Below are 17,305 nucleotides of genomic sequence, written 5' to 3'. Positions count from 1 at the left end.
GGGTGCTGTTTTTTCCTTTTTTTGACTGGGTTCCTAGATTGGACAGACACACATAGAACATATGGCATGTGCACAAGAGGTTGTACTTCTTAAAGTTTTTTTTTATAGGGGGAACATTTTAATGTCACTTATTTTGTTGATGAAATGTGCATATTTTACCCCCATTGTGAGGGTAATGAGAAAACTATTGGGTTTTTTAGTCTTGGAACCTATGTAATTGTATTCCTTGGCTCCAGAAATGTACACTTTGACACCAATATTATCATCATAGCCCTAACAGAAGCAAAGATATGGGCTATGCTGTATTGCTGTAAATGGTGGCGGCCATTTTTTTAAACACAAATACTTTAGAAATGACGTCTTATCTAGTTTGTGTCTTTGGATAATTTATTTCCTATTCCCCTAAGGTACTTCCATGCCAAAGGGAAAACTAAATTAAAGTTTTAGAGGGGAAATAAATGGAAAGTTACCCGTTATTTACGTATTTTTCTAATAAAATGTGCATATTTTACCCCTGTTTTCAATGGCAATAAGAAAATGATTGTTTTTTTTTGCCTGGAAACCTATTGAATTGGATTATTTGACCCAAAAAATGTACACTTTGACACCAATAATATTATTATAGCTTTAACAGAAGCAAAGATATTGGTTCTGCTGTATTGCTGTAAATGGTGGCGGCCATTTTTTAAAACGTGTATATTTCAGAAATGAAGGGTGATCTAACTCGTCTCTTTGGATAAATGTTTTCCTATGGTCCTAAGGTACTTCCATGCCAAAGGGGAAACTAAATTAAGGTTTTAGAGTGGGGAAAAATGGAAAGTTACCCTGTTAAAACAACATTTTCCAATTAAATTAGCATATTTTAGCCCTGTTTTCATGGCATTGAGAAAATGATTTTTTTTTTTGCCTTGAAACCTATTGAATTGGATTACTTGACCCCAAAAATGTACGCTTTGACACCAATATTATTGTTATAACTTTAACAGAAGCAAAGATATTGTTTTTGCTGTATTGCTGTAAATGGTGGCGGCCATTTTTTAAAACATGTATATTTCAGAAATGAAGGGTGATCTAACTCGTCTCTTTGGATAAATGTTTTCCTATGGCCCTCAGGTACTTCCATACCAAAGGGGACCTTTGTATCATGACTTGAAGTCAACGGCCTATTTTTGGGTCCTAACACCTCCACTATTTTCTGAAGAGAGAGGCTAGTCGATTGGACAGCAGGCTTCCCTTATGCCATGATGTAAAAACTAAAATTGCCGACAGATACATCAGACTGAGGCTGAGAATCGTGGCAAAGCAAATCAGGGCTGAAAGAAGCAAAGCGCCTTCTGGTAGCGGTCACCTAGGAAGCAAAAGCCAGACAAAGAGGGCAAAGAAAGACCAGCCAGGCCAAGCAACATCTAGGCCTACAACAAGCAGGCCCCCATCAAAAACCTTGATGGCCGTTATGCAGGAATTTGGTCTGACCTTAGATCCTACAAATGCCCAAGCACCTAGGATGGCTTCAGCTTCAGCAGGTATAGTCTGTTTTTTTTGTTATTATGGTTATTTGAGTTTCATTGATGATAACACTGTACAAGCTCAGTCCTGTGGTTAAGGAAATTTGAGTCTGGTTTCAAATGTGTCCGAAAATCCTTTTCAATATTACAGCTACATCATCACCCCATCAACTCAAGCACTCCACCATTTCACCAGCAGCCTCTACATCACCCCGCCAGCCTCTCCCTCACTGCGCCAGCCTCTCCATCCTTCAGCCAGCGCCTCCATCACTCCACCAGCCTCTCCCTCACTCCGCCAGCCTCTCCATCCTTCAGCCAGCGCCTCCATCACTCCACCAGTCTCTCCATCACTCCACCAGCCTCTCCATTGCTCCTAGACAAATAGGTAAACCATGAAATGGTATGAAAACAAATGTTTCCTTGTTTATTGTAGCTTTGACAAGGACTTTGGCTAATTTCAAACAACATTCTATCACATCCTGACAACATAATGTCATAGCCTCATCATCACCACAACAACTGCCACAACACCGGGCTCCAGTGAATACCTTTGTCGTCGCATCACCAGCCTCTGCATCGCTCCGTCAGCCTGTCCCTCGCTCAGCCAGAGTCGCCATCGTTCCTAGTCAAAAAGGTAAAGTATAAAATGCATCAGGATAAAAATAAATATGTTTCCTTGTTTATGGTAGATTTAAGAATGACGTTGACTTATTTCAAACACTCTCTCACATTCTAATGTCATAGCCTCATCATCGCCACAACACCGGGCTCCAGTGAATACCTTTGTCGTCGCACCACCAGCCTCTGCATCGCTCCGTCAGCCTGTCCCTCGCTCAGCCAGAGTCGCCATCGTTCCTAGTCAAAAAGGTAAAGTATAAAATGCATCAGGAAAAAAATAAATATGTTTCCTTGTTTATGGTAGATTTAAGAATGACGTTGACTTATTTCAAACACTCTCTCCCATTCTAATGTCATAGCCTCATCACCACAACAACTGCCACAACACCGGGCTCCAGTGAATACCTTTGTCGTCGCATCACCAGCCTCTGCATCGCTCCGTCAGCCTGTCCCTCGCTCAACCAGAGTCGCCATCGTTCCTAGTCAAAAAGGTAAAGTATAAAATGCATCAGGAAAAAAAACATATATATTGCCTTGTTTATGGTAGCTTTAAGAATGACTGACTAATTTCAAACAACATTCTGTCATTCTAATGTCATAGTTTCATCATCACCACACCAACTGCAGCAGGGGTGCAGTACGTTAGTCCGACAGCGCATTCCTCCGACAGCTTAGCGCTCCGAAGTTTCCAATACTAAACCCGAACCAAACCCGCACCCTAACCCTAACCGCACGCGGATGCCACATAGTCGGAGAAAAGGTCTGTCGGATTAACGCATGCCTCCCCTGCAGCAGCACCGCACCACTGTTACAGGGGCTCCACTGAATACCTTTGTCGTCACTGCACCAGCATCTGCGTCTCTCCATCACTCTGCCAGTGTCTCCGATGCGTCTAAACAAATCTGCAACCCCTGTTCAGGGGAAAAAAAGTTGCATGGAGCAGAAATGTGAGGAGATCGAATATGCTACTGTACCTTGGCACTGCTCTTGCCCTCTGTGCTCCAGTCCCCTTGGCAGTAGGGGACCTCTGACACCAACCTTTCAGCTCTGATCCCCGACCTGGACACTGAGACAGGGATGGCTTATTTTTTCTGGGCTGTCAAGAGACGTGATTTAGCCAAGTCATAAAATAATTAGGAATAACCTGCTTTTCTCAGAACAGCATTTGGGTCTTCAGGGGGCTATTGTTCTGATTTAAGCCCATTAGCGTGATGTGAATAAATTATACAGGGAAAACAAAATTACGAGTCATGTATGATTATTGTTTGCTTTGTAGGATTGACATTAGAATGGTTCTATTGAGCAGAAATGTGAGAAAATGTGTCGTCTTGTTTGTGGTAACTTTGACACTTTACACAGGGTGGTTCTGATTTGAAATTAATTAAAAATAATAATGAAAAAAACAACAAAGAGTTGCCAAGCCCGACTGTATGTTAACAGAGGCTCTCCAAGTGAAGGTGTCTCTTCACCAAAAACCGTGTCCAAGGACGTGGAGGATGATAATGGTACACACAAGTCAACCAACCAACTAATACTAGCCTCCCTTAGTGTTGACTCAAACGTCAGAGCAGCTCAGTGCCATAGCCACAACCATGCAGGACACATTAACAGGCCTGAGGGAAGAGAAAGGCAATCAATAGAGTAATGCACTGCAGCGTTTAGCCATCTCAAACATTAAAGAAAAAAAATGGTAAACCGTAATCAAACCAGACTAAATGGACATTATCAAACACCACATTCACCTACCTCTGCCACCACTGAATGTCAAACATAAAATAAACCTCACTGAGACATCCATTAAGCAATCTAACAATCTGGATGTGACCAATCACCAGGCATTCATTGGGGAGGTGGCTCACTGATTGGTCCCTGCTCAAGTACCACATGGGTCCCTGCTCAAGTACCATTATGGGACTTTATAGGTGCCATAAATTATAATTGTATACACATGATTGTACATTTTATTTAGACTAGATGGTTACAAATCATATTTCGTTATTTGAAATGGTTAAAGATGACTATATGTAATTTAAATGCAGTATGTGTTTTCTTTTTTCTACCCCCCCCCCCCCCCCCCGCCATCTTGAGCCAATTTATATTGTCAGGCTACAAAATGAGAAATATTCAGGACTGCAGTTGTTGCATTGGCATCAAATCTAAACTCAACCTGCTATTCCTGCAGCCACACAAGGCCATGCAAAGTGCTCAATTCACCAAGGATTAGGCTACTATAAATGCGAACAAACACAATATGAACATGTATATCACTGTAACCTGGTTTAGAGTGTGAACAAGCAGGCCAAACTACCATGTGCTTGTGCTGTCAATTAAGCATGAAATACACCGTAAATTAAAGATTACAGACTTAACTAAAACAACTGGATCAAACTTAAACAAATATAATATTAGTGACTTACATGATTTTCATGTTCGCACACCAATAAATGTAACGTTAGCTCCACTGGTTATTACTGGAAGAGGTGCTTTCCATCAATGCATCAGATCGATGGGCTATTTTCTTAAGATAAACATTAAAGCCCATTACATAAAATAACACTATGATGTCTCTTTATAACGCTGAATCTGTCGTCCCTATGCCTTGCCTAACCAGTGTTGCAAAAAAAATAAAGTAATTTCATCAACTTACCAGTGAGCTTGAGTCTGAAAACCGGGATAATATGAATGGAGCTGGACGGAGGAGCAGAATGTTTGGAACTTCAGAGGGCTACGTCAACGTCACTTCCGGTTTGCGGCGAGATCAAAGCGTGTCTTTACTCTCTTCTTCTACACTCTGGTCTAGTTGAGTAATAATTTAAGTAAGAAATTGTGAAAACAAATTCACAATTTCACTAAAACTCAACTGATGACCTTGAGTGTAAAGATGGCACCTTAAATTTGTTCAAATCACTTCACCTGAAACCCACTTATGTTTTCTTGTAGACACTTTTGCAACTGTACTGTCTACAGCGTCACTGTAGATGCTGACGGTACTATTTATTTGTTGTATTATACTGTTCTACAACTTCACTGACACAGCTATTTACAATCGTATCTAGCCTGGCATGGCCAGACTAATATCACTGCATACCAGTGTTCTAGAAGATGTATTATAATCTTTGCCTATTCAAAAAGTACTTTTGAATAGGCACTTATTGACAGGATGAATATAGCATTATGGTGGCCTACCACTCATGCCCTGAGCCCACAGTGGCCTTAATGCCCCAGCTGACTGTGCCACTTTCTTCTTTGTCTCTTTCTTGTCAATATGTAGACAACAGTGTCTCTTTCTTCCCTGAGACCCATCTTTAAACCAATCCAGTGACTTTGATTGGTGCAGGGCTGTGCATGGATCCGATTGTAAATATTATAATTTATTTCACTGCAGAGAGTCTACATATTAAATTTAAAATCACTCTTAACCATTACATTCAATTAATTATTTCAATGGACTAAAATATTGTTTTATTGAATTGCCTCCCTGCCCTGGCAGTTGGCCTTTGTGCCCTCAAGAAATGGACAACACCAAAGGCCTTGTGTCACAAATAACTCCTGAAACTTTCTTCCACTGTGCCTGCACTCTCCTCACTTCTCTTCTATACTCCTGAATACTTGGATAGTTAACCCCAGGTATTTAAACTACAGACTCTGATCTCTTTCAGGCTAGCAGCTCCTACATAAATGGTAAATGGTGCATTTATAGCGCTTCTATCCGAAGCGCTTTACATTGTTTGTGCCATTAACCCATTCACACACACATGGCGGAGGAAACCATGCAAGGCACCAACCTGCTCATGGGGAGCAATTAGGGGTTCAGAGTCTTGCTCAAGGACACTTCGACACTAGCTCTAGGGGAGCGCCCCAGCCCGGGATCGAACTGGGAACCTTGCGGTTTCCAGTTCATTCTACCCGGCCACTCTACCCCTGAGCCACTGCCACCATAAAATGTAGTCCACCTGTGTGCTCATACCTCCACTCGTCACCCTGTGTTCCTCCCTCTTCCTGAAATAGGTGTTTCCCACAGCCATTTCCATGCTTTTCTCAAAGTCCACCACCATCTGTCCTGAATTTCTCTCCTTAACACCATATCTACCCATCACCTCCTCATCCCCTCTGCCCCCCTCCCCCACATGCCCATTGAGGTATATACTCCAATCATCACTCTCCCCCCCTTGCATCTCCTCTACCACTTCAACTCCAGAACTCTTCTAGATGTTTTTGATTGCACACCCTTTTTCGATCACACTTGTGGGGTATATGCACTGATGACATTTATCATCAGCCCTTCTATGTCCAGTTTCATGCTCATCACTCTGTCTGGCCTTCTCTTCACCTCCCAAAGGCTGTTTATATACTCTTCCTTTAGGATTATACCTACAGATAAAATATCCTCTTATGTTTATAACTACTTTGGAAATACAAGTGATGCATAGTTTACATTTCTCTCCTTTCATTCTTGTAAACCGTTGATCGTTCATTCACTATGAGACCAATAACCCACACACTGTAAGAGCTGCACTGCTTTATTGAAGTTGTTACAGCATTTGTGGCAACCAATGCTCTGCACCTTCCTTGCCATAAAGTGAAAGGGGTTCCCAAGTGAAATATCAGTGATATTTATGAAACAAAATTCAGAAGTAGATCAATATTACATCAAGCATATCATGAATATTAGGTATGAGTACAAATAGGAATGGAGGAGGGGGAGTAAAGCAGGGGGAGAAGAAAAAGAAGAAGAAAGAAACAGAGAATTGGTTGTTTTAGAAAAAGATGGCTAAGCCGATAATCCCCTCAGGAGTACACACTGCTTGCTCTTTCTTGAGATTTAGATCATTCTTGGTCCATGTGAATACAGGAGCAGTGCCTCCCACGAAGGAAAGCTCAGAGTAATGATTGTCAGATGAAATCTTCTTCTTGAATTGAACCGAGCCACCATAGCCAAGTGGAGCGTCTTCACACAGCTCAATAACAAGCTTGCCGGGACTTGATTCCACTACTATGGCATGTTCCAGGGGACCGGGGACGGCGTCCAGACTGGTGGGGTACTTAATGGTTAAGAGGTTGCCCATTCTACAAAAGGGAATGACAGATGTATTGTGGATTCAATTACAAATATATATCTCCAAACTGTTTTTAAAAATATACTATAATAAGTGCATCAATACACACTGTGAGACAGAGGAAAAAGACACAATTAGGATTCCCGTGGGGTGTTCGATGGTATTGTCTTTTTTAAATAATTTATAAACTTATGACATACGTGGTTAGGCCGACTTGCTTATATTAGTAAATAAGGAAGTATCTTTAGAGAACCAATGGTTCCCGAGCCAAGCATACATGGGAAACATACAACAAAAACGACCCCCCCCAGAAAAAAAAATCAAAATAAAAAAGGCAGAGCATTTTGATGCAAATTAATTGAATTGAATTCCAAATATTGACAATTAGTATTTACAATTTGAGTCCACTTGATCAAATGTTTATTATAATTGTAAAACTGTCTGCCTTGAGTCCATATTTAACATAAAACATAGTGGTGTCTCATCAGTGACCTGTGAAGTGGTGCATATAAGACAAGATATAAAGTAGTAAGTTGAATGCAGGGCGATGGATTGTTTGATATCAGTGATATTTTCATTGTAACCTCAGAGTACACCAGAGTGACATACAGCTGTAAAGAAGGGAAAAAAGTCTTCATTTTGTGTCTACCAAATTCATGCATATAATTCAGCACTGTTGAATTGAAAGTTTTGGCCCTTCGCTCACATTATCAAAGTCAGTATGGCCCTCTGGAACAAGATGATGCCCACCAGTGATCTAAAGTGAATAGAAGAGAAGAAAACGTGTAAAAATCTAAATGGGATAAAATAAATCCCTATTGATCAACATTAATTGATATATTGTCCATATTGTTCCGCAGCAGATTGATTAAACAACAAAGGTGAGGTAGCAATCCTTTAATGATTATTATTATTATTATTATTATTATTACTTTTTAAACATGTTAATGCTAAATATCAGTGGTCGAAAAGTACTCAAATTCTTTACTTAAGTAAAAGTACCAATACTGCAATATAGAAATACTCTATAGGGCACGGTCCCACTGCACTTTTATTTTACCTCTGGGGCGAATCTGCCAATGCTTTCTCATTGCAAATGCGTGGATTCTTGGAAAAAATGCGCAAGACCATGAATCCACGCATTTGCATTGACAAAGCATTGGCAGATTCCACCCCAGAGGTAAAATAAAAGTGTGGTGGGACCGCGCCCTTACACGTAAAAGTCCAGATTTCAAAATGTACTTGAGTAAAAGTACAAAAGTATTGGCATCAAAATGTACTTAAAGTACCAAAAGTAAAAGTACTAAAATATTTGAAAATAGCAGATATACAAGCTCGTTGTGCTTCATCTATTTTCAAATATAGAAGTTTGAAGGTCTGTCGGATTAACGGGTGCAATACGTTAGTCCGACAGCACATTCCTCCGACAGCGCAGTGCTCCGACATTAAACAGTAAACCCGAACCAAACCCGCACCCTAACCCTAACCGCACGCGGATGCCACATAGTCGGAGAAAAGGTCTGTCGGATTAACGCATGCCTCCCGGATTAACGCATGCCTCCCATAATTTATATCTGAAAAGTAACTAGTAACTAAAGTTTTCAAATAATTGTAGTGGAGTAGAATGTTTGCCTCTGAGATGTAGTGGAGTAGAAGTAAACGTTTTTGAAATAGTCAAGTAAAGTACAATTACCTCAAAATTGTACTTAAGTACAGTACATAAGTAAATGAATGATTCCGAATGAGAAAGCTTACCTGTCAATGCTTCTGAGTTGGAAGTAAGTTTGAGAAGAAGTATAGTTGAACAGGAGTTGAAGTCTTGACAACCGAAATGTTGCTGAAGGTGTGCACAGAGTTGATGGGTATTGCAATTTATTCTGAGGGCAGCATTGCATAATATCGGTTTTCTAAGTCATCCAATCAGCGGGAGGGGGAGGCGTGTTAATTTACATTTTGACATCCAATCAGTGAGTTGGGGACAATGGGGAGGCTGGTTCATTGACATTTTTAATTCATGTTTAATTCAGAGGGAGTTCCCCACCCAACTTTATTTTTTGTGTGTGTGTGTGTGTGTGTGTGTGTGTGTGTGTGTGTGTGTGTGTGTGTGTGTGTGTGTGCGTGCGTGCGTGCGTGCGTGCGTGCGTGCGTGCGTGCGTGCGTGCGTGCGTGCGTGCGTGCGTGCGTGCGTGCGTGCGCGCGCGTGTGTGTGTCAATAAAAAACAAAGGAAGCAAAAGAGTCACGAATGGATGGCCTGCGCAAGCTGCAATAATTGACCTGAGGACATAGCCTTTTACAGGGTCAATAGAAAGATTGAGTTGATCAATGCCTCAAGCCAAAACGATGATAAATCTATTTGTTTATTCCCTCTATTGGTGACCTGTCTGAAAAAGTCCCAGATGCACCCTCATGTTGCACCGCCATACTGGAGCCAGTGTCACTTGTGCTATTTGATGTTCATCATGTGCCACAAAAATGTAGCTTTACATAACCTCTCCCTTGCATTCGGTGTGTTGGAGATGATTACACCTGTGGTTTATAACGAGGAAGGAGGAAACTGGCACTGAAAAATAAGTCACAAGGGAACGAATGGTGAAGGCATGAGGAAGAAAAACACAAAATAATACAGCCATGGTGGGTGTGTTGAATGACAAGGAGAACACAACCACATTTGCCAAGAAGAAAAAATGTTCCACCCCATCTGTCTCTGAACATGATGTTGTAGGTTGATGATGTAATCCTATCCTGACGTAGAAACCCTGCTTGCCTTGCTGGGTTGGACAGACATATTGTACAACGTGCACACAAGCAAATGACAGAAAATTGATTTGCAGGGATACATTGGTCAGTGTTCTTCTTTCACTTTCAGTCTTGACCAGTGATTGTTAACAGATTTAAGTCAGACAAATTATGTTGACTAAATTATATTAAATTCCTTGGCCAACTTTTTGGTGTTGATCCACTGATTAAGAAACTGTGGTCTAGAGAGAAACGAGGAGGGTAGCAGCTGGACACACCTATCAGTGATGGACTCACAGTAAATAACAATCATGTAAAGCTAGGACTGATGGAAATAATAAATAATAAATAACAAATTAACAGACTTTCATGAGATTTTCGTGAAACTTTGTGGGAGTGATCAATATGCTGCCATGAAGAGATGACTGACATTTTGGTTATCAAAGGTCACACTCAAGGTCAAGGTCAAAATATAAAACAGGAGGGTGGACATTCATGACACTTGGTGGGAATGATCAAGTGGATTGCCTCAAACCCTTTTTGTCCAATAGGTTGGAAGGTCAAGGTCACAATCAATGTCAAAGTCTGAATTAGCCTGCATAATTGGTGAAGTCTCAGGAATGGAGATACATAACAAAATAAATACATAAGAGACTGTAGAAATTGTAAGGTGTAATTTCAGCATTAGAAACATGTCCTAAATGGTGAAATTGGCAGATACTTGTTTGCATTTTCTGCTCTGCGGAAGCGCGGGGGCACGTGTGTTTTGTGTTTTTTTCACAGGTTTTTCCCGCATTTTTTATAATCTTTTTCACCTACATTTATTCACCCAGTATAACATTAGCAGTAACATTTGGCACATACTGTGGCCCATCAGAACACTGGTAGTCAATCTATCAATTTGGAATGATCAATCTGAATAACTGACATATTCGAGAAATCATATTTTTATTGTTAACAGAATTCTATGACACCAGGTAGGTTGTCTTTGTGTGTCAGGTAAAGCACCACATCAGAATTACAATAAATTGAACAAAAACATGAAAATATAAAGTAAAGAAAAATGCAGCCAAAAATGTCTCTATTTTCAAGGATGAAATTGAAAACATAAATGATCAAACATCACTAGAATTATTCGACATCAGAGGTGGTGAAAAAAATGGGAAAAAAAAATGAAACATTCATTTATCAGGTCCATTTTTCACTGTGGCTAACACACAGAAATATGAGTTGTGTACAGTAATAAGCAAAACTCGCTGTGAGTAACAGAAATAGTAAGTAATTATATGTCCAATGTCTTGTGTGTTTTGTCCATGAATCATATGCTTGCCCATTTAGACACAGTAATCTTATTCTCCCAGAGGTGTTGACTGACTGTCTTCTCATGTAAATTGTAACGTCACGTCACCACAAGACAAAGGTCTCCCTTCCTGTCTCTCTCACTGGCTCTCCTGTCCTCAATCCATGTAGTTTTACCACGGTTTTCCGTTTACTACTCACTATGGGATATCAGCGCCCCCAGGCGATGCACAGAGCAACACACACGCTCCCGATGCCAATTACTGATTGGCTAAGGGTATGTCACGAGTCCGGAAGACCCTGGAGTACAAAAGCTCCACGTGACATACAGTAGGCTCTTCCTCTTTTCTACTCTCTGCAAGCGAATGCGCAGACGAATTTCACACACAACAGTTAAATAAGATTTTTTCAACATAACCCAAAGCGGGAATAAGGAGTATTCCCCACGGGAAAAATCTTGCTAATTATAAGTCATCTCCCGAGACTTATATAAAAAATTCCTGAATAATCCTCTAAGTGTTTTCATTCATTCTTGGTCTGTTTTAAAAAAACGCCGGTTAGCGGCTATGTAAGCTAACCGAGTTGCTAGGCTAACGCTAGGAGCTAGGCTACTAGCTAGGCCTTTAGCCTGTTGTTTTCCCAGACCGAGGACCAAGATGGAACCACCGAGGAGTGGCGGCTTCGCGGAAAGCGACCTACTCGTCGCCGCAGACGATCCCCACCGCGTCTGCATCCACTGCTGGGGGGTCGATCACGCGTTCTGCGCCGGGACCCACCCGGGCGAGCCAGATGTGTGCCCGATCTGCGCGATGTTCACCGTTCCTCAACTCAACGCTCGGCTTGTCAGGGCTAGGACCCTGGTCGGCTGGACTAGACGAGACAACGGTGAGGCCTCAACCGAGGAAGAGATCCTCGATCCTGTGGCGGCTGGTTTCAACGAATGGCTAGCCTCACTAAGCAACAGGTTGTTAGCAGCGCTGTTCTAGCTTAGCTTGCTCGCTAGGACAACACCAGCTCGTTAGCCTCCTCTGGCCGGCGTCTGTACCACGAAGGACGAGACTATACGCCGACATCCAGCGTGAGAGCTCCTGGATGAAGAGCAACCGCGAAAAGATTCATCGGGTGCTTTGAGACACATAAAACGTTTTCATAAGAGTATGTTGAACTGTTTATGCTGTTTCCACTGTCTCTGTGCTTTATTTTGTTCCATTAAAAATTCCCAAAATACACAAGCACACTATACAGCCCCGGTCAGGAGGTCACGACGCTAGGGGTCCCAGGGGGTCCCCGGGCGTTGATGGCCTCCTCTAATAAGCCCATTGTGCCTGTCAGGCCTGACTTGACAGCATGATAGACACTAATGGGATACTTCTCTGCCTGTTTTCAACAACTGTCGGGGGGCATCGATTCATTGGGATCACTAGGTGGTCCCCGTGTTGATAACCCCCCCTTATAAGCCCAAAGCGCTTGGACTGTCCCTTGGCGACTTTCCAAACGCTGCTGGGATACATTCTAGACATGCTTGAATAAAATGCAGGTAATGTAAACCTTACTAGCTGATCAGCTGAAAGCTAAGCGCTACCTGTAGCTAGAATAAGCTAAGCTAGGCTAAGCTAAAAGCTAAACTAGGTAGCCCGGCCACGCCGGTTTGTACCCTCTGTCCACTAGGGGGCGCCAGAGCGTCACTGTGGGACGGAGGGTTCACAAATGGCCGCCGGGTCAAGGGTCGGACCCAGTGACCCGCTGTGTTTACAATCTGTTGAGTACCGTGTCACGCCAGCCTCTGGGGGGCGACAGAGCGCTTCCTTCAGGGAAGGCGGCTCCGTCGCCTCCTCCAGCCAGGCCAAGGGGCCTAGATAAGATGGCGACGGACTTTGTAAACACCAAGGGAGCAGCGTGGAATGCTTCCGTACTCAGTCACGTGACCCCCACGCGCTTACCGTCAGGACCAGCGCTACTTCCCTTCACTGTCCCTAACGGTGGATTAGGTGTCGACGTCACCTGTTTCCATGGAAACGGATGTCAGCGTCTCCTCATTCCTGGTGAGTTAGCCGTCACCAGCTATGGTACCTGCTAGGTTAGCATAGCCTCCCGTCTGGCTGCTGTTGTTTCACGTAGCGGCTAACTAGCCTCACTAACATCGACACAGTTAAAGAGCAGTGTTGTTTTGGTGCAGCGCTTAGCCAGCCCCCCCCTAAAAACAACGCTGCGGTGGCCATAGCTCTCCTTCGTTCTTGGTTAGCCAAACAGCTTCAGGTAGCAGCTAAAGGCTTAAAGCGACCTGTAGCTAGGCTAGACTAGGCTAGGCTGAGCTTACAAGCTAAGCTAGTTAGCCCTTTGTCTGCTCTACCACGATGGAGGCTCCGGTTCCTCGGGTGCTTTGAGACACACATAAATTGTTTTCATAAGAGTATGTAAAACTGTTTATGTTGATTACACTGTCTCTGTGCTTTATTTTGTTCCATTAAAAATGTCCTAAAATACACAAGCACATTGTCCAGCCCCGGTCAGGAGGTCACAACGCTAGGGGTCCCAGGGGGTCCCCGGGTCGATGGCCTCCTATGAGCACTTTGTGCTTTCAGACACACATAAAGGGTTTCCATAAGAGTATGTTAAAACTGTTTATGCTGTTTATACTGTCTCTGTGCTTTATTTTGTTCCATGAACAATGTCCTAAAATACACAAGCACATTATCCAGCTCCGGCCAGGAGGTCACGACGCTAGGGGTCCCAGGGGGGGTCGATGACCTCCTATGAGCACATTGTGCTTTGAGACACACATAAAGGGTTTCCATAAGAGTATGTTGAAACTGTTTATGTTGTTTATACTGTCTCTGTGCTTTATTTTGTTCCATTAACAATGTCCTAAAATACACAAGCACATTATCCAGCTCCGGTCAGGAGGTCACGACGCTAGGGGTCCCAGGGGGTCCCCGGGTCGATGACCTCCTATGAGCCGTTGTGCCTGTCAGACCTGTTTTCACAGCATGGTAGACACTAACGGACGCCAGTACGAGTCCACTGGACCGCGTGGCGACGTCATCGGTCCCAGTGGAAACGGGCACGTTGTCCACGGGACTGATAACAGCAGCGCCCCCTCCCGACTCGCTCGCTCGGTGAGCAGCTTTTGGGAGGGTTGCAATCCGAATCTGTTTACTTTCCCAGTACATCAGCGTTGCACTGTGTTTTTTACTGGTTAAGCTCAGTACAGCAGTGACACACTGTGGTTGTACTGATCAGCTCCCCTGAACAACAACAACAACACATTGTGGTTGCACTGGTGTGTTTTCCATCTGCCTTGTGTTACTTCCTATGTCAGACGAGTGTTCTCTCTCATGCGGAAGATAGAAGCAGCCTTGAATCTGAGAGAGGAGGTCTCTCTCCTGAGCAAGGGCGTCATCAGAGAAATATCTACGAATCAGAACCAACTGGGGTTTTCTGTTCAAAACTTTTTTCTGATGAGAAGAAAAGGGGGGGGGGACGTACGGCCCTCTCTGAATCTGAAGGGCCTCAACAAGTGCCTAATGGGTTCCTTTTCAATGTTGACGACCGTGAAGCCGTTGCGAACGGTACGTCAGGGGCACTGGTGGACGGGCATCGACCTCTAGGTTGCTTGCCTCCACGTTCCAATCTGGCCTCCACACAGAAATTTCCTGCACTTCGGCTACAAAGGGGAAGTGTACGAGTACATGGTTCTCCCTTTTGGTATGTCGTTGAGCCCGCGGGTGTTCGTAAAGTGTACCAATGCGGCCATTGCTCCACTACGGAGACAGGGAATCCGTCTGTCGACCTATATCGACGTCTGGTTAATAGCCGCGGGCTCGGAGGGGGAGGTGGCGCGGCACACGGCCGTGGCCATCTCCCACCTGACGTCACTGGGTTTCACAGTCAACGCCCAGAAGAGCATTCTGGTTCCGTCCCAGCGGGCCACCTTCTTGGGGATCTCGCTGGACTCGAACACGCTCAGGGCACGCCTATCCAAGGAGAGGATAGACAGCGTTTTGGCTTTTGTGAGGTCTTTCCGCCAGGGGCGTCAAGTTACTTACAAACATGCATTTAAGCGGTGGGTCTTCTGGCTTCGGCCACTCACGTAATCCGCTAAGGCAGGCTCTACATGAGACCTGTCTCCATGGTGCATGGAGGCACTCAGACCATGGTCACGAGCAACCTTTCTGTCCCAGGGGGTCCGTATAGGAGCTGTGATTTCGTGGAAGGTCATCACCACGGACGCCAGTTTGGCAGGCTGGGGAGCCGTCCACGAGGGCAGATGGGCCAGGGGCGTGTGGAACCCGACGCTGCAGTCGGCCCACATCAATTACCTGGAGCTGCTGGCGGTTTTCCTCGCTCTCAAACTTTTCGAGGCTCGGATCCTGGGTTGTCATGTCTCGATCAGAACGGACAATACTACAACCTTGAGTCATATCAACAAGCAGGGAGGCTTGACCTCCCTGGTGTTGGACGGTCTAGCACGCAGATGACGCTATGGTGCGACTCACGACTCGCATCCATACAGGCGTCTCATGTGCCGGGCCTCCAGAACCGCGGAGCGGACCTGCTGTCCAGAGGCGGTCTCCGTTACGGAGAGTGGTTTTCCATCCGAAAGTGGCGGACCAAATCTGGTGTAGGTTCGGCCGCCCCCAGATCGATTTGTTTGCTTCCAAAGAGAACGCGAAGTGTTCTCGTTTTTTCTCAGTGAAGGCGGGGGACCGCTCCATGGGCATGGACGCCTTGGCACACAGTTGGCCGAGCGAACTGCTTTATGCCTTCCCGCCAATGGAGTTGATCCTTCCTACGTTGGAGAGGATCAGACTGCTGGGTTTGTCGGTGTTGCTGGTGGCCCCAGCGTGGGGCACGTGGAGATCGGAGATAACTCCGCTCCTTTAAGACGTGCCTCTGGCCCTCCCTGTCCTCGTGGACCTGCTGCGGCAGGGAGGGGACGAGGTGTCCCACGGACGCCCTCAGGACCTAGACCTGTGGGTTGGCCCGTGAAGAGGGCAATTTTGAGCTCGTGTGGCCTCCCCGCTGACGTGGTGGATACCATTCAGGGCGCGAGGGCCGTGTCCACGAGGAATGCTTATGGTGTTAGATGGAATATGTTCGCATCTTGGTGTCTGGAGCAGTCACCGGTGGTGATGGCTTTCCAGGCCTCGGTGTGTAGCATTCTCACTTTCTACAAAAAAGGTTAGCTCGGGATTTATCCTTCTCAGCAGTAAAGGTGTATTTAGCGGCCATTTCGGCTTGCCACGAGGCGTTCGATGGCAAGACGGTGGGCCAGCATCCCTTAGTGCGCCGGTTGCGGCGCCAGGAGAGCTAGATCGGTTAACAGGCCACTGTTCCCAGTCTGGGATCTGACGGTGGTGCTGGATGCACTATGCCGTCCCCCGTTCGAGCCGTTTGAGTCTGCAGATCTGAGGGTCGTTAGTCTCAAAACGGTCCTTTTGGTGGCCCTGTCTACGGCTAAACGGGTCAGTGACATGCACGTGCTCTCGATGAGTCCAGAGTGCATGAAGTTTCTGAACAACGACAGGAGGGTTTTGCTTAAACCTAACCTGACGTTCGTTACGGAGACCGGGGGGGGTGGCCCCGGATCCGGTTGAGTTGGTGGCTTTTCATCCGCCTCCCTTCGTTTCGGCGGAGGATAGGCGGCTACTTTGTCTCTGTCCAGTGAGAGCCCTGAAGCTCTATTGTCAGAGGACGGCGGCCAATCGTTCATCGACGCAACTCTTTGTCTCTTTTGGCGTGGGGGTTCAGAGGAAGGCGGTCACCAAGGCGACGCTTTCTAGATGGATCCGAGATGCCATTAAGCTGGCTTATGTGGGTAGTGGTGTCCCAGTCCCGGGGGGTCTGTGGGCTCACTCTACTAGAGGCATGGCTACATCCTGGGCTCTCTACAAGGGAGCTTCGATCCAGGAGATCTGTGCGGCCACGAATTGGTCGTCTCCATCGACTTTCGCGGTTTTCTACAGCCTGGACGTGGCGGCGTCGTCCTTGGCGCGTGCGGTCCTAGGCGTAGCAGATGCCTCCAGGCCAGTGAAGGGAAGGGAGTAGGCTTGGGGCTTTTCTCCCTATCTCTCGACTTCCTCTGGGGT

At 45.1% G+C, this 17,305-nt stretch overlaps 1 long non-coding RNA gene across 4 annotated transcripts; it reads right to left on the bottom strand.

Annotated features, from left to right (window-relative positions):
- Window positions 1-1,690: 1,690 nt before the first annotated feature.
- LOC311039893 lies at window positions 1,691-4,898 on the bottom strand. Of its 4 annotated transcripts, XR_014600210.1 has the most exons (6): window positions 4,771-4,898; window positions 4,541-4,641; window positions 3,098-3,736; window positions 2,287-2,360; window positions 2,054-2,127; window positions 1,691-1,878 (listed from the first exon to the last, which is right to left on the bottom strand). It is a non-coding gene; the product is annotated as an uncharacterized lncRNA (long non-coding RNA). The 4 variants fall into 4 exon arrangements; XR_014600211.1 differs by lacking the exon at window positions 4,541-4,641 and having other exon boundaries at window positions 3,098-3,189; window positions 4,771-4,873; XR_014600212.1 differs by lacking the exons at window positions 3,098-3,736; window positions 4,541-4,641; window positions 4,771-4,898 and adding an exon at window positions 2,954-3,084.
- Window positions 4,899-17,305: the final 12,407 nt, after the last annotated feature.

This window comes from Gymnoscopelus microlampas (assembly GCF_963454915.1).
Source record: "Gymnoscopelus microlampas genome assembly, chromosome: 23".
NCBI classification, from domain to species: domain Eukaryota; kingdom Metazoa; phylum Chordata; class Actinopteri; order Myctophiformes; family Myctophidae; genus Gymnoscopelus; species Gymnoscopelus microlampas.
The sequence above is the reverse complement of the archived record's forward strand: the minus strand, read 5'-3'. Positions and strand labels throughout refer to the sequence as shown.